The following is a 27,974-nucleotide window of genomic DNA, read 5'->3' as shown; positions in this document are numbered from 1 at the left end:
ACTGTGGGATTACTGTGCTTGATTGGCCAGCAAACTCGCCTGACCTGAACCCCATAGAGAATCTATGGGGCATTGCCAAGAGAAAGATGAGAGACATGAGACCCAACAATGCAGAAGAGCTGAAGGCTCCTATTGAAGCATCCTGGTCTTCCATAACACCTCAGCAGTGCCACAGGCTTATAGCTTCCATGACATGCCGCATTGAGGCAATAATTGCTGCAAAAGGGGCCCAAACCAAGTAGTGAGTACATATGCATGCTTATGCTTTTCAAAGGTCTGATATTGTTCTCTGTACAATCCTTGTTTTATTGATTGCATGTAATATTCTAATTTTCTGAGATTGTGGATTTGGGGTTTTCATGAGCTGTACAGGTGAAACTCGAAAAATTAGAATATCATGCAAAAGTCCATTTATTTCAGTAATGCAACTTAAAAGGTGAAACTAATATATGAGATAGACTCATTATATGCAAAGCAAGATAGTTCAAGCCGTGATTTGTCATAATTGTGATGATGATGGCTTACAGCTCATGTTCTCTAAAATCTCTTCCCAATCCAACTCCAACCATGGTGAAAATAGGATGTCCTCTCCTTGGGTAAACATGCACACACACATGATACTAACTATATCCAATAGCTGAGCAGGTCCATGATTAGTGGGATCTTATTCTTAAGAGCAAAAGAAGATAATTGTGACCATCTTTGTCCACAGTCTCCTGCTGTTTTCTAAGAAGACAATTGGGCAAGTACTAAAATATGTAGAGAGGCTCAAAATGAAAACCTTTCATTTCATTTGCCAGACACATCAGAATTGTCCAAGATGGGTAATAAAAGATGGACAATATCATTCTTTTTAGAAACTATTAATCCTCTGCCCTCCATCATCACTACCACTAATATCAGTCTTTGCTTAGAGCAAATAGATAGACCTTCTGGACCCTGAAAGAAATAAAGATCTTTAAAACTCCCAATTTGGTAGAGCCAGTTTGGTAGAGAAGCCAGTTTGGTAGAGAAACCGCACATAATCTTGTCCTTCGACTGAACGAAGCAAGAGCAGAGACAAGCCAAGTTCAAGTTCATCTCCTCCCTTCTGCTCTCCTCCCCACTGGCTTCATCTTAGTTGGTTTTTTAAACTGGCTTCAAGCAAAATGCTCTTCATGTTTTTTGTGGTTCCCCGCAGCACTTTATACAATGTTTAGTCACTCCACTTCACCCTGTTTCTCTTATTTATTTATACATTCTTGCAGGGTTTCGGGGATTGTAAGTAGCACTTTTGTTGCAGTTACTTTAGTCTTACTTTGGCACTTCTTTCTTCAGAGTTTTTGTTCTGGCAAATTCTCCTGATTTTCCAATAAAGTATTCTTGCTTGTTATTTTTGCTTTCAGTCTTTTTGTTGCTTTTGGGATTGTCCTTGAGGGACAGAAGAACAAAACCCTGAATGAAATAGTTTCCAAAGGGCCATAAAATTGCAAGTCTACCAATTCAGATTTTATGGCAACTGGTGGGAAATTATAAACAGGAGAAACTCGGCAGCTGTTCAACACCAGATGAGCAGAACACAGGAATGCATTTAAAAACTCAAAATATCAAAGCAAGTTAAGTTACTGAACACTAGAAAAGGGCTGCTGCTGCTGTTCACACTTGATACTTACTTTTCACATAATGACAGCCACATTAAGCCTGCTATGTACATATGCAGTATATTGTGTATTTACACAGGCATACCAATCAGTAAATTGATTACCTTTTTCCCTGTTGCTACTTCCCATCTCTATCTTGTTCTAATCTAGACCACCCATTCAAATCTAATTTCCTTGAAGAAGAGATCCACATCATGATCTTCCTGCTGGACCTAATGCAACAGGCAGATGTGTCTGGGGAAGCAGTCCCTCAGAGACACTAGCCCCATGCCATGAAGGGCTTTAAAGATTAAGGTGCTGGCCCTTTGCAGCAAACATTTCTCCTTTATGGTCTTGTCTTCCATTAACATTCTTCCTCCTGAAATGAGACTAGCTCTAACCCTGCTGGCTGTGGCATCAAGCCTGGGAATGCCAGGGGACTAAAACCCCGAGACAGCTCCACCATGAACAACTCTCTCTTGCATTATGTCACTTTTTACATTTAATATCGATTTTAATTCATTGCTATACAGTGCTCAAAATCACTTTTTGTGAGAGGGGCAGCTGTATACATTTGATAAATACACAGATACATTTTTGTTCATGTGGCTATAACTACCTCGATATTATCCATGGATTAAACACAATATAACAGAATAACAGCATTGGAAGGGACCTTGGAGGTCTTCTAGTCCAACCCCCTGCTTAGGCAGGAAACCCTACACCACTTCAGTCAAAGGGTTATCCAACATCTTTTTAAAAACTTCCAGTGTTGGAGCATTCACAACTTCCGGAGGCAAGTCGTTCCGCTGAATAATTGTTCTAACTGTCAAAGAAATTTCTTCTTACCTAATTATACCATTTGCACTTACTGAATTGTCACAATTTTTAAGACAATCACATATTTCCTTCCATGCAAAAGATTATTGAGATGAAATCAATTATAATTATATTTGGGTGATCCTTAAAAAGGAGATTATTAGACTTGGGCCATGTATCATTGGTATCTAATGTCCATAAAATTGTCGAAGATATAATAATGAGTTTCAAATGCATGCTGGAAATGCCAAGAGTAAAGACAGTAAGAAATATCGGGGTCAGATTTTTTTTATCTTAATTCAGAAGAAAGTATGGATAGCTGGCTGAGATGGCAAAATTGACTGTTTTAATGAAAGAGCAGAATTTACCTAGTTTTATTTCTGCTTGGAACTTTGATTTTAGATTTTTATTGTAATAGAAAGAGTTTGAAATACTCAGAAATGTGAAGCAAAAGGTTGAGGCCAAAACTGTTTTTGTACTGTATTGCTAAAGTCACTACTTTTTTTCCTTTTCTATTTTTTCCTCTACAACTGCTTTCCTCTTTAGTGTTTCTATTTTTCGTTTTTATTTCTAGAACAAACTTTAATAAAATATTAAACAAGAAAAGCACATTTCCCTCCTTGCTGGCAATGTATAGCACAATTACTATAGTACATGAGTGTAATTACTCATGTTTTCATTGGCCTGAAATTTTCAAAAACGGTATAAAAAGCTTAACAGATATAATTCCCTATTTATTCCTCAACTGTTTTGTATCAGAGTACATGGAACAGGACATAGTTAATCCTAAATAGCTTTACATGAACTCTTACATTTATTTAATTTGGAATGGGGAATAAAAGCTCAATATTAAGTTTGGCATGAACCCAACCCTGGAAACAGGATATTAATCCAAATTAGATTGAAGCCTTGCATTTTCAGACACATCTTGATGTATCAGGGAAAAGACATTGTGCCTACCTGCTGCAGCTCTTTAAACATCACATCACATGGCATCACATTGCCAGATTTTTGTGAACATTTATTATGAGAAAAAAGGGAACCGCACTTTCAGCTTCTCTCCTATTCCTCTCATTTCATTAATTTTGACTAAACACTAAAATTCACAAAATGATAATGTCATAGTAACAAGGTCATGCTCAGTTTTGAGGGATACCCCTAGACCTCAAGTAAAAGCAATTAGGAAAGATTCATACCACTGTTGTTTGCTACTAAGCTAGTTTTAAATTTGTGCAATCCTAAAAAAATTAAACTAATAATTAAACATTAAAGGAATGTTATGAATTCTAGCATCTTTTATCTTTACTGTGGAAGGTAGGAAATACATCTTCCAGCTTCCAGAGGAAGTTGAACAGAGACTTTTTGATAGCCAAAAGAAAGGAAAGGAGCAGAATATATATTCAGATGGAATGACACATCCAAAAGAAGTTGATGGATACTTCCAAAAGAACTACATAAGGAAGAAGTCACCAGGAGTTCCGGTTTGTAGCATTTCAGGGCAGGCAGAAATCCGCGATCGTGTGCGGTTTCTGCCTGCGCTCGCCGCTGGAGTGCCCTGAGCCACCCGGCTTCAGGGCTAAGCCACCCCACAGAAGTGGTGAAGATAGGGGAGATCTGGCAGGGTCGAGAAGAATTGCACCTCTCCTCCCCAGCCGGCTAAACTCCCTTTTCCAAAGGCGGTAAGAGCAGCAGTCAGAAATGGCCGCCTCAAAGAAGCACGCAGCCAGAAAAGAAAGTGCAGGAGGAAGTTAAGAAGTGAAAGTTTTTGGTTGACCGGGACAAAAAGCAACAACTAAGGTACCCTGGAATTTAAATTTTGTAAAAGATACATTGCTCCCTAAGAAGACTCGGAAGTGGCGAATGAAAGTTAAAAGGGAAAGGTTTTTTTTTTCACTCTCCTTCCTCAAGTTGACAGCGAAGTTATGAGAAATCATAAAAACCTGCTTTGACATTAAGAGGTATTTAAACTGGATAATTAAATGTCAAGGGGACAATAAGGATTTCTGAACATTTAAAAAAATTTATTTTCTTGCTGTAAGTGGGAAGGGAGAGGAAAAGAATAAAAGTAAGATTTGGAAGGAGGAGACTTCCTGGAATTTACAAGAATCTGATTAAATCCTAACAAGACTTCTAAAAGATACATCTTAACTGGAACTTTGTAACTAAATAGCAACCCCAGGAAGAAAAAGTGAAAAAAGAAGAAAATGCTAAAAGAAACAGCTTGTGTGTATTTAGATTGGTTGGTGACTTTGGGACTCTTGGAAATTATATCTAAATGATTAAAAACACTTGGGTGGTTGTTTGAAAAAAAATTTTTTTTTACAATGGCATTGCTTGTGATTGATCTAAAAATGGAATTTAAAAAATAAAAAGAAGAGGAACAAGAAGGGAAGGGCTCTCTTGGCTCTGTTTTCCACTTCTTAGAAATGGCGATTTGTACCTATGAGAAACTGACTGTGCAACAAGAAGATTGGGACAAAGAAGAAGCCATCTTTGATGAACAAGTAACTTTAATTAAGGAAGAAGGGGGAAAGGGGGGAAAGAGAATGGAGACTTTAAGACCCCAAAAAACAATCAAAAAAGGGAAAAATAAGGTGCAAAGTGGATATAAGGTTAGAAAGCAACAGAAAAAAGAACACAGGAACACAGAAGAGGGAAATGGAGGTGGAGAGACAAGAGGGTAAAAAGGGCAGAGAGAAAAAGCAAGGGAGGAAGGAAGGGAAGAGAAGCTACAAAGATGTGAAACAAGATGTAAAGAAACAGGACTTATTTAGAGATAATGGGTAAAAATCTATCTGAAAAGGTGATTCTGCAAAGGTACATAAGATTGTATTGTTATATTTGTATTAGAAATTATGTTAGAAAATTGGAAATAACATAAGATTAAAAAGTGGGATAAAATACTCAGTGTAACTCAGTGAAACTTTTATGAACAAAATAAATGAAATGAAATAAATGAGAGAATTGAATTAGGAAGGAATGGGAACATCTCAATGATATAATGTTTTAAAATAAGCAACTATGGAAAGTTTATAAGTGTTCCCACAGAAGCATGATACTTATATGAAAAGTAATATGTAAAATTTTTAAGATTTAAATGAATATTAATATTAACAATAGAGTTGAATTGACATGGATTTGTGGTTTTAATTATATTATATATTTACAATTTTTACTCTTTTTAAAATATAGTGTGTAATTTTAGAATGTACTAAGCAGAATCTGAATGGAAGTTATGTATTATATTAAGTGTTATAAATTTAGGGGAAAGATATAAAGGCGTCATACTCCAATCAGTGATTACAGGAGAAATTTTATTTAATGAGAAAAGATAATAGACAGCTGGAAACAGGACAGACAAAGAATATATGTATAATGATCTGAACTGAGATGAAATAAATAAAATAAAATAAAGAAATTTTATTAAATTTAATAAATTCTTTAATTTTATTAAAGAAGCTATATAGAAAATGTAGAATGGTAACAAGATATGGAATGGTATATAAAATGAACATGAATTTGAATTTGTATCTATACAAAAAGATGTAACCCGGGAACAAGCTGCTTTCAAAAAAGATGTTTTATGTTTTTATGTTTTATGTGTTGTTTGTTTATGTTTGTTTTTAAAAATCAATAAAAAAAATTCCAAAAAAAAAGGAAGAAGTCAGCAAATGTTTATATCCCAACATGGTACATTTTCATGTCAAAGGAAGACTTCATTTTACAAAAGAGAAGAAAAAAAGAAATAGTAACATATATATTGATAGCAATAGTAGTAGTACAACAGAATAATTCTAATCATATTTATAATTATGTTAGCTTATTTGTAATCCTATTGATTATATTAGCATACTTATAGTTATAAACAAGTCACCAAATGTTTACATCCTAACATGATACATTTTCAGGCCAAAAGAAGACTTCAGCGTTAATCAACACATCTGGGCCTTAGTTATTTTGATGATTCTAGCTCAATATAAACAAGAGAATTTTTATATGATTTGATTTGATTTACAGGGCTGCCTATTCGCCTGTTCCAAAATGTGGTACTATAATTTGTTAACAATTCTTTCAATTTCTACAGTTAAAAATATGATAAATGGGAGTCAAGGGAATTTCTGTAGTAAGAAAAGCATATGAATTAGTTTACCCATTGAATCTTGTAAACTATCATTTAATAATGCTTCTTTTGACTTTACAAAGTTTTACAGGTCCATATTCTTCACTCCTAACAACTTCTTGTCCATTTACTAGCAATATATTATAGGATCCTGGAAGTAGAGTTAGAGGAAGATTGGCCCTTAATTTAGAAAGTTGATCTTTGGTTTAGAAGATACATTATCCTATTATTCAGTTCATTATTATATCAAATGTAATAAAAAAAATCTCTGTAAGTATATTAGTGAACACCTCGTCTCCATACATTTGTAGAAAAGCTAACTATAGCACTACTTATGATAACTATTGAGCTTCATCCTTTTAATGAGAGAACTGTACTGATCTTTCATCAAGTATTTTTTATGACCATGCTATCCAAAGTTATAGAATAAAGACTAGACTAGACTAGACTAGAACAGAACAGAACAGAACAGACCTGAAAGGGACTTCAGAGGTCTTCTAATCCAGCCCCCTGCTGAAGCAGGAGAACCTATACTGTTTCAGGCAAGTGACTGTCTAGTCTCTTCTTAAAAACCTCCAGTGATGGAACACCCACAATTTCTGAAGGCAAGCTGTTCCACTGGTTAATTATCCTCAGTGTTAGGAAGTTTCTCCTTAATTGGCAGCCATTGACTTCTATCATGTCAACCTCTAATTTTTCTTTTCTTTAAACTAACCAAACCCAAATCCTGCAACCATTCTTCATATGTTTTAGTCTCCAGGCTTTTGATCGTCTTAGTTGATCTTCTCTGAACTTTTTCCAAAGTCTTTTTTGTAGTATGGTGATCAAAATTGGTATTCCAGGTGTGTGGTCTTACTAGGGTTTTATAAAATAGTACTAATACTTCACTGATCTTGATTCTCTGCATCTATTTATACAACCCATGGTTGTATTAGCATTTTGGGCTGTTGCTACACACTACAGGCTCATATTCAAGTGATTGTCCACTAGGACTCCAAAATCCCTTTCACAGTTACTGTTTCGGAGCCAGGACTCACCTAATCTGTACTTATACCTTTGGTTTTTCCTGCCTAAATGTAAAACTTTGTTTTTCTCCACATTAAAATTCATTTTGTTGGATAAGGCCCATTGTACAAGTTTGTTAACATTTTTTTGGATCCTGAGTTTGTCTTCAGTGTGTTGGCTATTCCTACCAGTTTAGTGTCATCTGCAAATGTGATGATTTCCCATTCTATTCCCCCCATCTAAGTCATTTATGAAGTTATTGAAGAGTACTGGGCCTAAGACAGAGCTTTGATGTACCCTACTGTTTACTTTTCTCCATGTGGATGTAGTACCATTAAGGACTACTCATTGAGTATGGTTTGTCAACCAGCTACAAATCTGTCTGGCGATGATGTTATCTATTCCACATTTTTCTAGCTTGCCAAGAAGTAGGTTGTCTACTTTGCCAAATGCCTTATTGAAATCTAAGTATACTATGTCCACAGCATTTAGCATTTTAGCAACATTTAGCATTTCAACAACATCTGTATTTAATAGCAGATAAAGGCCATAAAGGATCTAGTCAAATTTTAAAGGTGAATAGTTTTTTTAACTTTATCATCTTTATCAAATGCATGAAATGTACTCCACAGCTGATAGATTTGCAATGGATTCACTCAGAATTATATAGTGCCATTTCTATACAAAGCTCAAATGTACACAGCAGATTCAATGACCAATGAATACTTGGTTATAAAAACTTTTTCTGCTAACAGTTAAGAATATTTCAACATGAACTAATGATGTATAAATTTAATCAATTAGCCTAAATCATAAACAATTAAATTATTATAGTAAATGTAAGAAGTTCAGTGAATAGTTACTGGATTGCTTTTAGCGTATTTCTGAACTTGAGAAATTTCAGGCCCTGTATTTATTGGGTTTATAATGTTTCTCAGCTGTGATAAAGGTTATACTGAAACAAACTAGAATCAGATATTAATATAATAATATAAAATTATGTACATTTTTTCATAAAGAAAAATCAAATGTAAATGTTTTTCTTAAGGGCTACAGATTAAATCAAGAAGAACCAAACTCTTTGTAAGACTCTGGCTACTAGAATGGTGGGCTCAGTTCCTGACCAATAAATACACTGAACCAGCTATACAGATACGATGGGAATCAGGCATATTTACTTTATTTTTATTGAGTACTCTTGGTATTTAAAGTATATTTTATTGTTTATTTTTGCTTTCCTCATTGTCTACCTCCATTCTTGGATAAAAGGTTATGTTACTTTTGTTCTTGTTTGAGCAAGAGATTCATTTTCAGAAGGAAGTCTCTTTTCTCGTATAAATTCTTGCCGGCGCTAATAATTGGCAATCCCTCAGACTGAGTAGTATCTCTCCTGACCTACACAAGAGAGATTGTTTTCTTTATGATTCTTTCTTTTTGAATAAAGTCAGATATGACTGATCTTTTGTAACACAAAGGCATTGTTTGTCATCTTTTAAGATATTTATCTTTCCTTGGCTCTGAAAATCAGTCCTGAATAAAGTATAAAGAACAATGTTTGTTTGAGTTAAAGAACAAATACAGCAATCCTTTTCAAAAGAACTGAATATAATATAACATACAGACTTTAACTGATGAAACATTTCTAATATGAAAATGTATGGTTTCGGATACTTTGGTGTTTTAATACTAACATCTATTTTTTTTCATTATGCTATAACATCCAGCACAGCAAAAGGAAAAGAAAAAACCCTTTCATCCAGTGGTGGGTTTCAAAGTGGTTTACCACCAGTTTGGTGGGCGTGGCTTTGCGTGCATGCACACACTTTGCACATGTGTGCGTGCCAAACACATGTTTGCATACGTGCAGAGACTCTTCGACTTACCTCCTGCAATCCTGCAAGCTCCCTGTGTCTTCAACAGCTGGCGCGTTGCAATCTCCTGTGCTGCACAAAGCAGCTGCTCTTCAAAAGCAGGAAATAAAGGACAGTATGGGAGCCCAACAGGCAGGTGGCCCCAACAGCAGATTGTCTGAGAGAACTGGTTCAGTCTCAGCTGATCTTTGGTGCTACTAGCTTGGCAGAACCGGTAGCATCCCACTTCTGCTTTAATCCATAGCACCTTTCAGAAAATGGATTTTTAATGTAAGGGAAGTACGTCCACACATCATACATTAGAATTCTTTATTTCAGTATACAATTATTTATAAGGCCTTCCAGCAGATAGAGCTCTTAAGATCAAGGCAATAACCAATTACCAAAAGTTGATAGGAAGACATAGTACAAGTTATGTAGGCATCTTTATTTCACTCAGCTGGTTTCATGAAAAATAATAGAATAGCAGAGTTGGAAGGGACTTTGGAGGTTTTCTAGTCCAGTGGTTGCCAACCAGTGGGCCAGGGACCACTGGGGGTCTGCAAGAAAATTTTGGTGGTCCACAGAGAAATGTCATCCCCAAAGCACCCCCCAAAGCAATTAATCCAGGCTGCGCAGGAACACAAAGTTGTGCCGCCCACATGGCCCATAGGAACACAAGGCTTGCAGCGCTTGCATTAAGAACAACACAAAATAGTAAGGGCAGGGGGGAAGAGCAGAGGGGGAGAACTTGCACCACGTGCCCCAGGTGCCTTGCCTGGCCACCGGGCTGCTTCTTTCTACTTCTTTCTTCTGCTTTTGGCTGCACGCAAGGAAAGCAGCAAAAGTCTTTATTTCTCTCCCCCAAATTCCATCAGAAATGAGTCTTTGGGACCCTGCAAGGCATTCTGCTCCAAGAGGCTGCGCCAATGCAACAAGTCTCACAAAGACTCATTTCTGGCGGAGTTTGGGGGAGAGTCAGAAAGACTTCTGCTGCTTCTTCTGCTTTCCTTGCATGAAGTCAAAAGTCTCTCTCTCTCTCTCTCTCTCCTTCCTCCCTCCCTCCCCACGAGAACAGAGCTGGAGATGGTATCCTACAGTCCTAAATAAAGAATGATCAATCAGTAGGAAAGGGGGTGGGGAATTTTCCTGCAGACTTTTTTTGGGATTTTCCCAGGGTCTCTGGTCCGTGGGATTTAAAATTACGAGTTTGGTAGTCCCTGAAATCCAAAAGGTTGGTGACCCTTACTCTAATCCAACCCCCTGCTTAGGAAGGAAATTCTACATCACTTCAGACAAATGGTTATCCAACATCTTTTTAAAAACTTCCAGTGTTGGAGCATTCACAACTTCTGGAGGCAAGTTGTTCCACTGATTGTTTCTAATTGTTCTAACTGTCAGGAAATTTCTCCTTAGTTCTAAGTTGCTTCTCTCCTTGATTAGTTTCCACCCATTGCTTCTTGTCCTGCCCTCGGGTGCTTTGGAGAATAGCTTGACTCCCTCTTCTTTGTGGTAACCCCTGAGATATTGGAACACTGCTATCCTGTCTCCCCGAGTCCTTCTTTTCATTAAACTAGACATACCCAGTTCCTGCAACTGTACTTCATGTTTTAGCCCCCAGTCCCCTAATCATCTTTGTTGCTCTTCTCTGCACTCTTTCTAGAATCTCAACATCTTTTGGACAAATGGTTCTCTTCTTAAAAACCTCCAGTGTTGGGGCACCCACAACTTCTGGAGCCAAGTCATCCCACTGATTAATTTTTCTTTTATTAGGACATTTCTTCTTAGTTCTAAGTTGCTTCTCTCCTTGATTAGTTTCCATCCAGTGCTTCTTGTCCTTCCCTCAGGTGCTTTGGAGAATAGGTTGACTCTCTCTTCTTTGTGGCAGCCTCTTAGATGGAACACTGCTATCATGTCAACCTGGGTCTTTTCATTAAACCAGACATAGCCAATTCCTGCAACCATTCTGGGAAAATGAAGGGGTTCAGGGCAGGAGGTGAACTGTGCCAGAAGATACTAACTAGAAGCCTTGGCAGAATGTTAGAAAAGAGCAAAGTAGTGGCACAAAGAATAAGAAATTAACCTATTTGAAAACCCCAAAGAATGCCTTATGTACTAACTGTATAGGTATTTCCATCTGAGAGATTGCCAAATGACATGCCAGAGGAACTTGAACATTTAAAAACTGAAATAAATGCCATGGAAGAACATTTACCTAAGAAAGGTCTCTTGTGAAGATCAAAAATCCTGGCATCTATGGAAATAAGTAAACTGAGACATATTAAAGAATAGGTTTCAGATAAGTCTACACAGAATACAATGGTCCTATTCAGTTTAAGATCTGTAGAAGAATTTTCTTTTTCGTTGCTCAACAAGTGATATTAGCATTTGTAACTCAGTAATTATAGGACCAAATTACAATGCTTATTTTATCAGGCCACTGCATTTTAAAGATTAAGGGATTTGTGGGTGTTTGAATTTGAGTTCAGCCCTTTACTTATAGAAGGCAAGGAGAGGCCATGATATATTTTTAATTATAACTTCACGAAGTAAAAACAACTAATGTGATTATTTTCATAGTAGTGAATAACTTCCTCTACCATATTAAAAATATTAAGTGATTGGCAAGGCTTGAGAGGATCCATGGGGCCTTAAATTATTGCACCTTTTGAGTATGGGCAAAGTTTGTATCAGTTTGTAAACTCCTGCAATATCTATCACAGTGTGCAAAAATGATAATAGGTTCTACAGTACAAAAGGGATTCTATGGTTCCATTCTTATTTAGCTGATAAACAATTGTTGGGCTTGCCAAAAGCAAATATAATTTAAGCAGCCTATGTTAATTAGCAAAATTGCAGAACATCACATAATATGACATAAAAAATTACATTGATGCAGAATGGTCAGTTCCTTAGGAGTAAGACCCACTAACTCATCAACCCATCAAACTCATTAACCCATCAAACTAGGAAGTTTTATACAGTAGATGATAATGAGTGCCTGGAATTGTACCTAATTCAAGGTTACAGCTTGGATTCTTCTGCAATGGGTGTAGTAAAACCTTTATCATATACACAGTGATTGTATCTATGTAGATATTAAGAGTGTGATTATATTATTAGAAAAAAATTTCTGTCTGCATAAAGAGTATCAGCTCAGCATTCCAGCTTAAGAAATCTCACATATCCTAGGAGCAATTTTGTTAGTATATGACTAGAAAGGGAATAATGTTAATTGTAAACCAGCATCAATCTTGTTTCAGCCCATCAAATTTGAATGAGTTGCCAAAGGAATGTTGCAACAATGGTGGTGACATAATAATTGCCAACATCTTGATTTATACATTAAGAGAATGAATGTATTTTTCACTAGCAATGGAGCATAAGCATAAGCTTTAAGAGTCTGAATTCACCAAGCCTTAAGACATTTTCTGAGGTTTTTGGCAAAGATCAGCCCAGAACCTGAAGAACCATTGTGGGGGGAGGGTGACAAAAGCATCATTGCACTGAAATGCAACTTTCACCCCTTTTGTATGCATGCCATGATGTTGCACACACATACAAAGGGGTGGAATTTACAGCACGATGCCTCTTGTTATTTGGATTCTGTGGACATCTCTGACAGAAAATTCTTCAGCTAGTCACAATGAAGCTAAAGTGATGATCATGATCTCACAGCACAAGCTTCACCCTTTGTGAACTTGCAGATAACATGATAACATGAGCACCAAGGGAATAGAGTTTGCATTGTATTGTGGCAAAACACATTTCATCACTTCTGCAGAAGTCTGACATGGATGAAGGGAGAGGGATGATGGCATATACATGGCAATTAGAATACCCAAATTCCACATCTCAAGTACTTGTGTCAGATTCAAGATGTAAGCCCTTATGGTACCATTTGCACAATGAAGACATTGCTCATGTGCCATTATTTGGGCATCTCTATGGTTTGCTGTACACTCTCATTTTCATTTTCTGTATCTATCATTTGTTCTTATGCTTTGTTCTTTCTTAGTCATAATATTGCCTGGATAATAATGCTATTTATATTTCTATTAGCTTTTCAGAATGCACCTTACAGTTTTGAGGATATTAGTGGCTGATAGTTCCACTAATCTCCATTAGTTATTTTGGTGGTCAGCAATCCGTTTTATGGCATTAGCAGTCTTCAAACCAGCAAGAGAAGTGGGAATCTTCAAAAAAAATGGTGATACATTTCATAGTATAATAGTAAGATGGTTCTGATAATGTGCATAGGCATTCATAGGCAATGATAAAGTGATCCTGGAAGAGTTGGATCCTGAGCTTGATCACCAGCACACAAAAACAATCATTACTAAGGGAAATAATTAAAACTTCTATGGAAGAATTGGATTGAATAGACCTTTAAAATATTCAACTAAAAATGAATATAAATTGTATTTAAGTGTGCACTGGAACTTTTTTAGGCTTGATTTTTTTAAAAAATATCATTGACTTTATATCACCAAATTGAAGAATGTAATACAGGTATCCTCAACCTGAAGCAGGGTGGAAAGTTACCAGAAAAGTATTCTTATAATTAGCAGAAGTTTCTTAGCTTATATCGCAAATATTATAGAAGTTGCTTAATATGATATTGTGAAAACCAGAAAATTGCTGAATCTAAGTCTAAGAATAATGACCTATGAACTAGATATGTTCCTGTAAACAGCTAAATGGCAAGGGTGACAAGGGTGGGTATGGAAAATAACAGATGGTGTAAGATAAGTATTTATATGCTGAATTGTTCTGTCTCACCTGTGGCCACAAGGTGAGAGTCCAAATGTCCAAAGGAAAAAACACGAACAGACAATATCAGGAACAACAGAGTTAACTTTCCTCTGGCTGAAGTCATCGTCGGCAGCTTTCCCAGAAGCTGTCTGCAAATCCAGATAATGAGCAGCACTATAAATCAGAGCCGAACGGCAAACAGAAAACTTTTTCCAACGTAAATAACAAAGTTTGACCCGAACGGGGATTCCAAGCTAACACGCCTCCTTATATTCCTTGAAGGGGCATGTCAGTCTCTCTACTCAGTCCCTGATTTGATGTTTCCTTTCAATTTGTGCTTGACGCCTCAGCCTACGTCTAGTCCTTACATCAACCCAACATTCATTGGCTTGATCACCACCCAAGGACTCCGGCACGTTCTGTCGATCATCTGCTGACACCTGAGGCATAATTGATGAGGAAAGTTCTGGAGAAGATGGTGATTCCGACACTTCCTCATCCTCCTGGCTCACGTCTGCATCTCCCATTAAAGCAGGCTCAAATCCCAATGCCAAACCCTCCTCATCACTCGAACCTGTGTCTTCTGACACATCAGACTCAAAGCGTACAGCAGGCTCAAACCTCCCAGTCACAACATTTTTGCACAAAATTGTGCAAAATGGCTAATTAGACTTGCTTCCCCCTTTTGTAGTACACTGAGACTGGGAGCTGCATAGAACTAACCCCTCAAGAATAGCCGGGGGTTCAGAATTTGCCATGCTAATGCTCTGAAACTTTTGCACAAATAAAGCTGTATTCTCCTACCCTTGGTGGTCTTGTGTCCTGATTTGGAAACAGTATCAGCTACAACAAACCTACGACCAGAATTGAGCCTAAAATTGATGTTACTAAGTGAGAAATGTGTTAAGTGAGCTTTGCCCCATTTTACGACTTTTCTTGCCACATTAGTTCAGTGAATCATTGCAGTTGTTAAGTTAGTAACATGGTTTTAAGTGAATCTGGTTTCCCCACTGACTTTTCTTGTCAGAAGGTTATAAAAGCTGATTACTTGACCACAGGCTATTGCAACTGCCATAAATAAGAGGCAGTTTTCAAGCATCTGAATTTTGATCACATGACCATGGGGATGCTGCAATGGTCATAAGTGTGAAAATGGTCATAAGCAGGGGTGGGATTCTACCGGTTCTGTCCATTTCTGTAGAACTGGTTGCTCTGAAGAGCAGAAAACAGAGAGCTTACATAGAACCGGTTCTATGTTTGCTGCTCTTTGGGCCCATCCGCCTGCCTGAGCTCTTACCTGACCTTTTTCCTTCTTTTTCAACCACAGCTGCTTTGCGCGACACAGCTGCAGTTGAAAAAGCAGGAAAAAGTGCTTTTTCAACTGCTGCACACCTGCGCGCAGTGCTGCTCTGCTGTCCAGGCAGCTAGCTGATTATGACATACACACGCGCACAGCAAAATGTAAAACCACTGAACTGGTAGTTACACCGACCAGATCCCACCCCTGGTCATGTCACTTTTTTTCAGTGCCAATAATACTAGAGTACTCGATGTAGATTTTCGTGTATTTATGTCTATAGAAAAACTTGCATCAGCATATGCAGTTAAATTCAGTTCATCTTTAGGCTCCAAATACAATGTATAATGCTTTGTTTGTTTTAAATATCTTAACACACGCTTAGCAGCTTGCCAGTGCCTTTCAGTTGGCTCAGCATTAAATCTTGATAATTGATTAACACAGTATGCTATATCTGGCCTTGACCAATTACTGAGATAAGATAAACTACCAATCAAGGACTGATAAATGTTCTTATCAAAAATAGGACTTTGAACATCACTGTGGCAAAACTCCTGGCTCATTGGTGTTTTAGCCAGCTTACAAAATTCCATTTTAAAACTTTTTAGTAATTGGTTAATTTTGTCTGCCTGTGAGATATCCTCCCCTAGTTCTTTCTATCTTTAAACCAGGATATTGTTTGATTTCTCCTGTTTTATCTTACATTTCTTCTCTAACAGTGAGATTATTTTAGTAGCTTCTTTTCAGTTTTGGTGATTAATGCTATGTCATCAGTAAACAATAGCAACAATGAAATTACACCATTTTTTTTTCCTTTTGAACAAACATGGATCAGCCATGCAGCTACAAAGCCTATCTTAGTTAATTCTTTAACTATACATTGGTTCCACACATATCCTGATTGCTTCAAACCATAAAGACTCTTTTTTAATTTCCAGCAATCAGTTGTATTATCATTTTTGATACCTAAAGTAGGATCATGGACGCATGCGCAGACACGTGGCGCATGCGGAGGGTCATGTGCACATGCGTATGGGGTGTGTGGAGCCCCCCTGAACACATGGCCTTCTGGCTGCTGGCATGCGAGTGCACACGCACAAGTGTGCATGCGATTTTTGGCACGGGAGCCCAAAAAGGTTAGCCACCACTGCTCTAAACTTTCTCTCCTCCACCTCACATCTAAGACATCTCTGATAACCTTCTCAGATAAAACCTTGGGAAGGAGGAGAAGGGTTGCCTATACTCTTCTTAGGACCAAGGACAATTTGCTTCTGTAGCACCAACACATGACAAAGGAGTGTGTTGCAATGGTGCATGCAGATGTGCTGTCTCTACATCTAAATGATTTACAATGTATTTCTCCTTAGCTGCCCACACTAATGCTGCTCTTAATGTAGTAGCCTTCAGACTAGATGCAAAAACCTCATCGTAGTCATTTGCTGTCTGATTGAACCCTTGTGCTACTAACCTGGCTTTATGGATAACAGTCCCATCTACACCTGTCTTTAGTTTATAAATCCATTTACATCCTGTGGCATGTTTACCTGGTGGTAACTTAACATTTTTGTATACCTCCAACTTTTTTAATGATTCCAGTTCCTTATCCATTGCTTCCTGCCAAGCAGCCTGATCCTTAGTAGGATACAGTTTTAGTTCACTATAGTTACTTGGAACTGTATTCACTTGGCATACAACACTAGCCTGATATCTATCAGGTGGTCATGTTACTCAGGTTGAACATCTTGGTAATACAGGGATAACTGGTGGACTCACCTGTGCCACCTGCTCCTGTTCTTCTACCTCCTCCTGTGACTGTTCTACTACTTCCTCCTGTGCCTGTTCTTCCTCTTTAATGGCTTTTCATGGTTTACTTACTTCATCTTTAGGGACTATTTGGGTGTCAATAATAATATCATTGCTGGATTCCTGTTCCAGTTTATTCCACCCAACGTGCTCAAGAAATTTTGCACGAGCACTACAATAAACATGGGCTGTGCCTTGATCCCAAAATCTAAACGATCTATGGTTGGCCTTGTAACCTACAAAAAATAACTTCTTAGCTCTATGTTGCCCTTTCAATCTTACTTGTGAGGGAATATGCACCCATGCTGGAGCTCCAAATGTGTGTAGGTAACTTAAATTTGGTTTTCTGCCATGCCAACGAGTGAATGGCAATTCACCAGTTGTTGTATTAACTACATTGTTTAACCCATGGTTGCTACGTATTATGGCTTCACCACACAGTGTTTCAGGTAAACCTGAATCAGATAATATAGTGCGAGCCATGGCTTGTAATGTTTGTCCTCTTTGTTCTACAAACAAGTTATGTTGTGGTCTGTAAGATTCAGAATGTTTATGCTGGACACCAGCCAATTTCAACATTGTTTGGAATCTTTTGTTAACAAATTCAGTCCTGTTATCAGTAACTAAAGCAATTATTTTACTCCTCATTTTTCTCTCAGCAAACCTTAACCAGTTAAAGAAATGTTGGAATGTTTTTGTTTTGTTTTTCATAAGATAGCAAAAACCATATCGTGAGTAATGGTCCATAATACTCAAAATATAGCAGGCATCTCCCAAACTAGATTTCTTAGGACCAATTATGTCAGCAAAAACAACCTCTAAAGGTTCTTTGGTCTTAAAACCATTCAGTCTGTTTGCTGGAGTAACCTTGCTTTTCTCTTGGCTACAAGCATTACAGTTTAAATACTTGCTACAGGGTTTCAATTTTACTCCTTCTGACAATTCAACAGTTTGTTTGAGCATTTTGAAATTAATGTGCCCTAGACGTCTATGCAGTAAATGTGTACATTCATCATGTGGTTTAACAGTGTTATAAACTGAGTTAACCATCTTCAACTGGTCATCATGTATCACATATAAATCATTCTCTAGATTAGCAGTAACACTTTTACCCTCTTTCTCTATTATACAGTTATCTCCCCTAAAGGTTTCTACATAACCAAGATTAACTAAAGCCCTTACTGATAGCAAATTAAATTTCAGTTTAGGTACATATAACATAGTTAAATGTTCATTTACACAAGAACAATATGCAGTACCTTGACCGGAAGCCTTCATCTTCCATCCATTTGCCAATGATACATGTTGCTTACTTGTAGACATCTTTACAAACCTTTTTCTATCTTTAGTAATGCATTGCGATGCTCCACTATCAACAACCCACAAATCATGGTTTACAGTTGAATTGCTGGACATAGCTAAACTAACATTCTTCTTAGCCTTCTGGTGATTACCAATATTTTGTCATTTTCCCTTCTTACAGAATCTAGCTATATGTCCCCTAGCCCCACAAGAAAAACATTTCCTAACAGTATAGGCAGTTGAAGACAAATCCTCTTCTTGTGGTTGTTCCTTCCTCAATTGGTCCCTATCCAGTCGTCTTCTTGCTTCTTCTAACAATGTTCCAGTTATGTCACTCAATGACAGTTTATCTCTGGGCAGGACTTCCAGGGAAGACACATAATCATCATAACTTTCATCCAATGAGGAAAGGATGATGTAAACTTGATGCAGCTCTGAAAATATCAGTTCCTTTTCATGTAGCTCCTGAAAAGTTCTTTTCATGAAGTTCAAATGAGCTAACATATCTCCACCTTTCAGAAGACGTGCTCTAAACAGTTTATGTGTAAGATGTATGTGTGCACCTACACTGTCACAAACATAAATCGTCTTCAAATTCTCCCATCTTTACCAGGATAGTAACCCACAATTAAACAGTAAACAGCTGTCTGTATGCAGTACTGTGTATTCATGCCAACTCTCAGTTATCTGAGCCTGGTATGGCCTGGGCCCATAACCAGTGTTGAGGTAATTCCCCTTTAGGAGAATGAGCGCATGCAGGGAGATGTAGTGAGAGTGGTGAAGAATAACACACACACAGCACATAGATACACTGTATAGTTAATGTAGGTTTTTACTTCCATTAAATGTTTAAGCACAGTCCAAGATAAGCAGTCCAAGTCATTCACAGGTAAAGCAGTTAGTTTTCTTTTCAGGGATAATCCAAATATCAAAGTCCAGTATCAAAAAAACAGTTCAGTGACAGACATACATCAATGATCAGTAACAATCATTAGGAGGAATGGCAAAACTCTCCAACAGAAAGGAACAGAAACTCACTGAGACTGAGACTAAACAATCCAGGTTTCTGGCTTCATCTTATGGCCATTTGCGGAACCACACCCATTTTAGTATTCTCTTAAAGATACAGTATTAAAATGTCTATCCTGGTTTATATATTTCCAACCCAAATTATTGTCAGGTGACTTACATTCCTAATACCATTGTAATTTCAAACAGTCACTAAATGAACTGTTGTAAGTTGAGGACTATCTGTATTGATGTTTGTCATGTATCCAATCATAGTGCAGTTAACTTGAAAGTTGTGTTTCAGAAACTGGTTAAAGTATCAAGAAATTGCTCTTTCAGTGTTTCCCTATTGAATTATAAAGACTTCATACAACAAATGCTGATAGCGATCTTACAATACTCTGATTTGAATTCAGAAACATCAAATGCCCAAATTTTTGAGTGGGAAGCATACAAAACATATTTGAAGTCAAATAATTCCTTATGCATCATACAAAGATAAGATTAAAAATAAAAGAGTAAATAATTTGAAAGATGAACTGAAACATTTATGGGCACTGTTACTTAAATGCCCATGTTTTATACTGAAAAAGAAATATGATTAAGTGTTATCATATAACAGCAGACAAAAGTCATGTTGATATGTTTATGACAGAGATACAGGGAGAACAGTGAAATATCTGGCAAAATCTTAGCTAATTGCTTAAAAAAAAATAGGACAATGATTCCAATTATTACAGGCCAAAAACATGAAATATATAAAACTGGGTGTACAAAAAAGTATTTCTGGAATGATATTGCACATTACACAACATTTACTGGGTTTACTTCTTGGAAACATTCATATACAACCACAACTTCCTATATATCATGAACCATTTTTACATTTCTTTTAAAGGTTGGAAGTCTGACCGTAAGAAATTTTCCAAACAGAGGTTTGAAGGTTAAGTGGAAGGAACAGACTTTATCTAATCCTGCAGGTGTGTATGAGGTGTTTATCCATCCCTTGGCAATCATTACTTATGTCTGATCAATACAGTTTTGCTTAAACCAATTTCCTGTATATGTCCCATTTTATACAAGCTTATAAATGCCTCCTCTGCAGCAGTCAGATTGATGCAATATTCATCCAGGCACACAAAGAAGCTGAAAAAGATCATTGCTATTTTTAAAAAAACAAAGGTCCGTAGTCATTATGTACTGACAATTATAATTAAAATTAACTGTTATATCATTAAAGTGCTTGTCTGATTTGGTAATGTATTAGCCCAGCTAGACTGGCATTCAGACTGGCATTCTAAATAAAAAAAGCACTTGTTGCAAATCTTTTGCTGATGATCATAATTACTGAAGAACATCTTATTTGCCAAAACAAGGCAGGTGACAAAAGGAATATGTTACTATGGAGATGAAAGGATATGTTAAAGCATCTCAACAATCTCCATTAGTACTAGAAGGTTACACATTCTATTAAAGAAGTAGAAACAGTATAAGATGGCAATTAACTTTCAGAAAATGTTGGTTCAAATCTCTGTTTTCTCTATCAAAATTTGATAGTCTCTCAATTCCTGTAGATGGTTAAAAAAACATTTATACTGGGAGTTGGAAATTCAAATCAGGGAACAGTCCACTTTAGAAAGGGCAAGGGTCATACATTCAGACAAACCTGAATCTCTCTGGAAAAGTACTGCTTGGATTATCAGTCTGGTTTCTGCATGGGCTACCTAGACTTCCTGGAAATGTTGTGAATAATCCCTCCTCTTGACATTTTGTCTGTGAGGTAAACCAAGCAGGGAACATACCAGTGGTGGGATTCAAAAGAATTTACTTCCTGTTCTGTGAGCGTGGCTTGGTGGACGTGACATGGCTTGTTGAGCATGGCTTAGTGGTCATGGCAGGGGAAGGATATTGCAAAATCCCCATTCCTTCCTCAACCCACTAACCTACTTCCCAGCTCCATTCTCCTTTGCAGGACAACAAAAAAAGACCCAGCCAATCAGCAGGGACTCAGGAAGCAGAGAATATTTGGAGCGCCCCAAGCTGGCTGGTTTCGTGCTAAGCCACCCCGTAGAGGTGGTGAAGAGGGAGGAGACTGCCTACAGGGTTGAGGAGAACCGCATCTCTCCTCCACAGCTGGCCATTACTCCCTTTCCTGAAGGCGGTGCAGTGGTGGTCAGAAATGGCCACCCCAAAGAAGAACTCGACCAGAAAAGAATGTGCAGGAGGAAGATAAGAAGAGAAAGTTTTGGTTGACTGGGTCAAACAGCAAAAGCAACAAATAAGGTACCCTGGAATTGAAACTATTAAAAAACAATAACATTGTTCCCTAAGAAGATTTTTAAGCTGCGAAGGAGAGAGAAAAGGGGAAAGATTTGGTTTTTTTTCTCCTTTTCCTATACTGACAGCTAAGAGACTTAAGCAAGAAATTGGAAAAAAAAACCATTTTGACATCAATAGGCATTTAATGCTGAAAATAAAAAGTCAAAGGGATAATAAAGATTTCTGGATAATGAAAAGCTTTTGAAAACAGGAAAGGAGAGAGGCAGAATAAAACGGCAGGATCTGGAAGGGAGGAGACTGCCTGGAATTAAAAAAGAACTTACAGCAAAGTCTCAACAAGACTTCCAAAAGATACATTCTAACTGAAATATCGCAACAAAAACCCCAGAAAGAGAAAGTCGAAAAAGAAATAAGAAGATATAACTCGGGACTATCTGGATTACTTGATGATTTCTGGATTCTTGGTTATTGTTTTGAATGACTAAAATCAATCAGGTGGTTGTTTAAAACTGTTTAAAATGACACCACTTTTAGAAGAACTGAAAATGGAACTTAAAAAGTACAAAGAAGATGCACAAGAAGGGAGAGGTTCTTTTGGCTTCGTATTTCAGTTTTTAGAAATGGAGATTTGGAATTATGAGAAACAACAAGAAATGCCTGCAGAACAAGAAGATTGCAACAAAGAAGCCATTTTTAATGAACAAGTAATCTTAGATGGGGGGAAAAAGGAAAGTGGGGAAAGAGGATGGAAAGTTTAAGATTGGGAAAAACAACTCCAAAAAAAAAATAGAGTGAAAAATAAATATAAAATCAGAAAGCAACAGAAGAGGGAAATGCAGAAGAGAGAATTAGAACTAAAGAGACAAGTGGGTAAAAAGGGAAGGGAGAAGATGAGAGGGAAGAAAGAAAGGAAAAGAAGTTATAAAGGACAGAAGCAAAATATAGAGAAACAGGGCCTATTTAGAGATAATGGGTGAGAACTTAATGGAAAAAGGGATTCTGCACAGGTACATAAGATAATATGGTTATATTAGAAACAGAAATAATTTTAGAAAATATGAAACAATGTATGATTAAAATGTCTGATAAAATAGCTATCATAATTCAGTGGAATGCTTGTCAATAAATAAATGTAACAAAACATATATTTAATGATTTATAAAACATATGTGAAGAGAAATAAGGGGAAAATAAATTAATGAGATTATATGTGTTTTTAAGGAAATATGATATTTAATTGAAAAGAAGTGTTAATGATGTTAAGATTTTAATGATTATTAATGATAGAACTGAACTGGAATGGAATGAGGGTTTATAATTACAAATATTTACAATCTTTTTTTTTAAAGAATATAGAGTGTATTATAAGAATGTACCAAGAAGAATTCGATTGGAAGTTATGTATTATGCATTATATTGAAGGTCATAAACTTAAGGTATATATTGAAGTTTAAATAAGAGTTGACTGGATGTAATTAAAAGATATAAAGGTGTCATACTCCAATTAGTAACTACAGGAGAAAATTTGTTTAATGAGAAAAGATAATATGAAATTGAAACAGAACAGACAAAAGTATAAATATAATGATTTGAATTGAGATGAGATAATCAAAATAAAATTGAAAAAATTAAAAGAGGGGAAAAACTATATAGAAAATGTAGAATAGTATAAGATATGGAATAGAATACAAAAAGGAGCATGAAATTGAGTTTTGTGTCTGTATAAAAAAGTTCAACGCGGGACCATGCTATTTTCAAAAAAGATGTTTTATTTGTATTTGTATGTGTGAAAACCCAAATAAAACTTTATTTTAAAAAAAGGAAGCAGAGAATAGATGGGGGCAGGGCCAGTCAGAGGTGGTATTTGCCAGTTCTCCAAACTACTCAAAATTTCTGCTACTGGTTCTCCAGAACTGGTCAGAACCTGCTGAATACCACCTCTGGAACATACTAGGAACCCTACAAGCTCTGCGTCCCATCATAATTGTTAAATCCACCCTAGCCACTGCATCAGGAAAGCCTGGCCTGTGTAAACAGACAGTGCATGGTGGCCCCCAAGACTTAACAACTGTATTGAGAAGACTGCCATATGCTGTACTTGGTCCTTGCTCTCTCTCAGCTCACTCTTGTTACTGCTATTCTCTTCTGAGTGGATTCTCAGAAGAAGTGGAGCAAAGAACTTTCTCTAACGCTCCAGATGAACAATTTTCCTTCTGTTGGGCAAGAAAAAAAAAAGGGTTGGATGACACATATGCTGGCCTCAAAACCTGACTCCATAAACTCTTTAAGATTGTTCCATATTAGCATTCTTGGAATACCCTCACCTGATTGGCCCAAACGAACTACTCTGTGATTGATGGAAAGAACAGCAGTGATTGGCTCATAATGAATCAACTGCGATTGGCCACGCCTATCGTGGGAGATTCAAAGAGCCATCATTGGTTGCGAGCCGCCAGCAATCCCTATATGAAGGGCTGCCGCGGCTCGCAAGTCCAGCACAGATCTGTATCCTGAAATAAAGAGCTGAACAGTCACCCTGGTCTCGAATCTCTTTTCCCGCAATCAAACAAGATAAAGCAATAGTATAGGATGGTTCTTTGAGGCATTGGAACAACTGGATAATTAGTACAGGAGGAAAGGAGTTGGGTTTGGTACAATTCTGTCATCCTTTCCAGTTTTCCACATAATGCATTCCATCCATCTGCCTAGTAATAGGGCAAACTCTGACTCATCTCTGATGCAGTCCTGACTCCACTTTGCTTTTGAGCCCACAAGCATCCTAGTCCCTGCTCAAGACCTAATCTTACACTTATAACATAGAATAACAGCGTTGGAAGGGATCTTGGAGATTTTCTAGTCCGATCCCTGCTTAAGCAGGAGACCTTACACTATTTCAGACAAATAGCTGTCCAGTCTCTTCTTGAAAGCCTCCAGCGATGGGGCACCTTCAATTTCTGAAGGCAAACCATTCCAGTGGTTGATTGTTCTCACCTTTAGGAAATTTCTCTTTAGTTCCCAGTTCCTTCTCAAATCCTAGAACACTGCTATCAAATTTCCCTAGTCCTTCTTTTCTTGCTAGATCCATATCTTTATCTGTCATTATGTAGCTGTAAAGAAACAATAAATATTATAAATGTTTGCTTTGCTAAATGAAAATGAAAGTGAAGAATAAAGCTCTGGGGTCCAACATTCACTCCTTATTATTTCCAAATAAGGAGAGAGGCCAGTGGTTCTGCCTCCCTTATGTTGTTGTTAGTTGCGAAGTCATGTCCAAACCATCACGATCCCATGGACAGCATTTCTCCGGGCCTTCCTGTCCTATACCACCTTCTGGAGTCCATTTAATCATGCTGATTGCTTCAGTGACTCCATCCAGCCACCTCATTCTCTGTCATCCCCTTCTTCTATTGCCCTCAATCGTTCCCAGCATTAGGCACTTCTCCAGTGAGACCTTTCTTTTCATTAGGTGGCCAACATATTTGAGTTTCATCTTCAGGATCTGGCCTTCCCGTATAGAAAATGGCAATTTCATAAATCCAACCATCACCTGTTAAGAATATTCACTCAACCTGGTCATAAAAAAAAGGTGGATTTATTGAAGAAAGCTCACACTAATTAATATTAAGGTTTGTCTTTCACATGAACTTGCAAAGTAATCATATTCACCTTTGTTGATATTCTTGCCGGTAGCTTCCAACAGATTTTACAATATGAAATGTGGCATTTCCTTCAGTCATGAGCCACCTTTAGTCCAGCATTCCTGTGGATAGAATTAATTCAAGAATAGAATGTTTCCAAACAATGTATTATTTGCATTCCTTAGACAAAAATCTTTCAGTTTATGTTTGGAGGTTGCCTTCAGGCCAATCTTTTGCAAAATCAAGAACTGACATCATTGATTTGCAGATTTCCTATGGTTGGACAAAAGTGAGCAGAGAAGTAACATTTTGTTCTAACAATGATTATACGTCATTGCATTAAAGTAATACATTCTTTGCCTGGAATGAGTACCGTTAAGGAAAACCAACTATGAATCCAGAAGTGTTCACTATATATGTTCCAACTTGGTCAGTTAGGAAAAAAAGACTCTCAGGCCCATGGTTAGCCAAACATATACTTTACAGAAGAAGCAAAGCTGGATCTGAGATTTTTGCACCCAAAACATATGGTTAACTTCCCTTGTTCCCATCCACCCCCTTGGTTATCAAATAGCATCCAATTAGGTGCTAACAAATTGTCTGGGTAACAGTCCCCATCTCCGGGGGCTGAATCAGGGGTGATATTCAACAGGTTCTGACCAGTTCTGGAGAACCAGTAGCGGAAATTTTGTGTAGCTGGGAGAACCAACAAATCCCCACTCTGACTGGAGATTTTACAGTATCCTTCCCCTGCCATGCCTACCAAGCCATGCCCACAGAACCGGTAGTAAAAAAATTTGAATCCCACCACTGGGCTGGATGTCTCTGCATTCCTTTGCTTCACCTTGGAACAGCAGGCAGGAATACAATCTTTTTAACATGATACATTTTTCAGGCATTGTTAGAAGGTAATTGTTGTTGACATATTACATTGTTCACCATTTGTTCTTAAAGTGTGCCATTTTATCAAACACCAGCACAATGACATCCCCCAAAAGAGGAATTGTAACTTTGGAGTAGTGGTTTCATTCATAATTTGCACAAAAACAGATGATAAGAATATGCCTGTAAATTTTATCTTCTCCAATTTTTTCCACGTAACATATACGGATATTGCAAAGCTCAATTTTTTTTAAAAAATGAGCAGCCATTTTTTTAAAAAAGGCATCTATCCAGATCGAGGTTTGCTATGGTACAATTTTAAGGCTACATTTAGAATGTTTTAGCATAATTTCAATATAATTTCATAATTTCAACTTTTTTAATATAAATTTTATTTGGGTTTTCACAAAAAAATAATACAAATAAAATATCTTTTTTTGAGAATAGCATGATCCCAGGTTATTACTTCTCCATACAGACACAAACTCACTTTCATATTCATCTTCATGTTCTGTTCCACATCTTATTACTATTTTAACATTTTCTCCATAATTTTTCCCCTCCCTTGGTTTTCTCAGCTTTATTATTAATTTCAATAGTTACTTTTATTAATATTTTTTATTTTCTTTAATAGTAACAGAAAAAGAGCAACACAGAAAGAAAATAATGCAAATGCATAAATTCAGAAAGGAAATTAATAATGTATCAAAAGAGATTTTTAAAAAGGTTAAAAAGAAAGAAACAAGGTACAATCAACAACTATAGAAGATATCATGGACAGGTTAGGGAGACGCAGCCTCCAATCTGTAATTAAAGAGAAACCTTTGAAATACAGATAAAACTGTTCCCTATGTCCCCATAAAGGCAACTCTGCATAACAAGTCTCTTATCTGTATGCCAGTAAAGTGAAACTTGACACGTTGATGCACCCTGCACTACAAGTATTTCTTAGTCCTTAACCATAAACACAACGATTGAATTACTTCTTTTTCCTCCGTTATACCTGCTGACTGTTTCCTATCTTTGAGAAGGCTGGATTTGCCACAGGCTACACATGGAATAGACAGTGAAATAAGGTTTTCCTGCAAACAATAACCTTGTTACTTTACTATAATTAGCATGTCTCTGTATACAAGGCCATAAAGACTGCAAACAGCAAAAGTAATGATAGAGGGAGAACTTACAGACTCTATGAACATAAGAAAAGGCACAAGACAAGGATGTCCATTATCACCTTTGCTATTTGTATTGACTTTGGAAGTGTTGAATAGAAATATTAGAGAGGACCAAAATATAAAAGGAATGAAAATCAAAAAGAAGGAATTTAAACTACAAGCCTTTGCGGATGATTTGTTCTTCATTCTGGAAGATCCTCTAGAGACAGCTTTAAAACTATTGGAAAAGATAGAGACATACGGTGAAATGGCTGGTTTGAAAATAAATAAAGATAAAACAAAGATCCTGACAAAGAACATGTTATTAAGACAAAGAGAAGAACTGGCAGACCTATTGAAAATTCAAGTCACGAATAAGGTTAAGTATTTGGGGATATATTTGACGTCAAGATGTACTACATTGAAAGAGAATAACTATATT

The 27,974-nt window shown here is 37.0% G+C and overlaps 2 long non-coding RNA genes across 48 annotated transcripts in view; one reads left to right on the top strand and one right to left on the bottom strand.

The window, feature by feature from the left end:
* Positions 1-21,662, top strand: LOC148127879 (uncharacterized). The gene is made up of 3 exons (XR_015744975.1): positions 1-241; positions 20,477-20,558; positions 21,533-21,662. It is a non-coding gene; the product is annotated as an uncharacterized LOC148127879 (long non-coding RNA).
* LOC148127878 (uncharacterized) overlaps positions 9,044-27,974 on the bottom strand; it is a 58,111-nt gene continuing 39,180 nt past the window's right edge. For 29 of the 47 annotated variants that reach the window (XR_015744803.1, XR_015744859.1, XR_015744744.1 and 26 more), the window contains 2 exons: positions 25,525-25,618; positions 19,385-25,427 (listed from right to left, as the gene is read on the bottom strand). This is a non-coding gene — a long non-coding RNA (uncharacterized LOC148127878). Of the gene's footprint in view, positions 9,094-11,628; positions 11,668-14,195; positions 14,318-19,384; positions 25,428-25,524; positions 25,619-27,974 lie in introns of those variants that run through there. The other 18 variants (XR_015744956.1, XR_015744948.1, XR_015744930.1 and 15 more) reach the window with 7 other exon arrangements.

Source organism: Pseudonaja textilis, chromosome 1, assembly GCF_049901715.1.
Source record: "Pseudonaja textilis isolate UNSWEBS1 chromosome 1, rPseTex1.2, whole genome shotgun sequence".
Taxonomy (NCBI): domain Eukaryota; kingdom Metazoa; phylum Chordata; class Lepidosauria; order Squamata; family Elapidae; genus Pseudonaja; species Pseudonaja textilis.
This window is presented reverse-complemented; position numbering and strand designations above follow the sequence as displayed.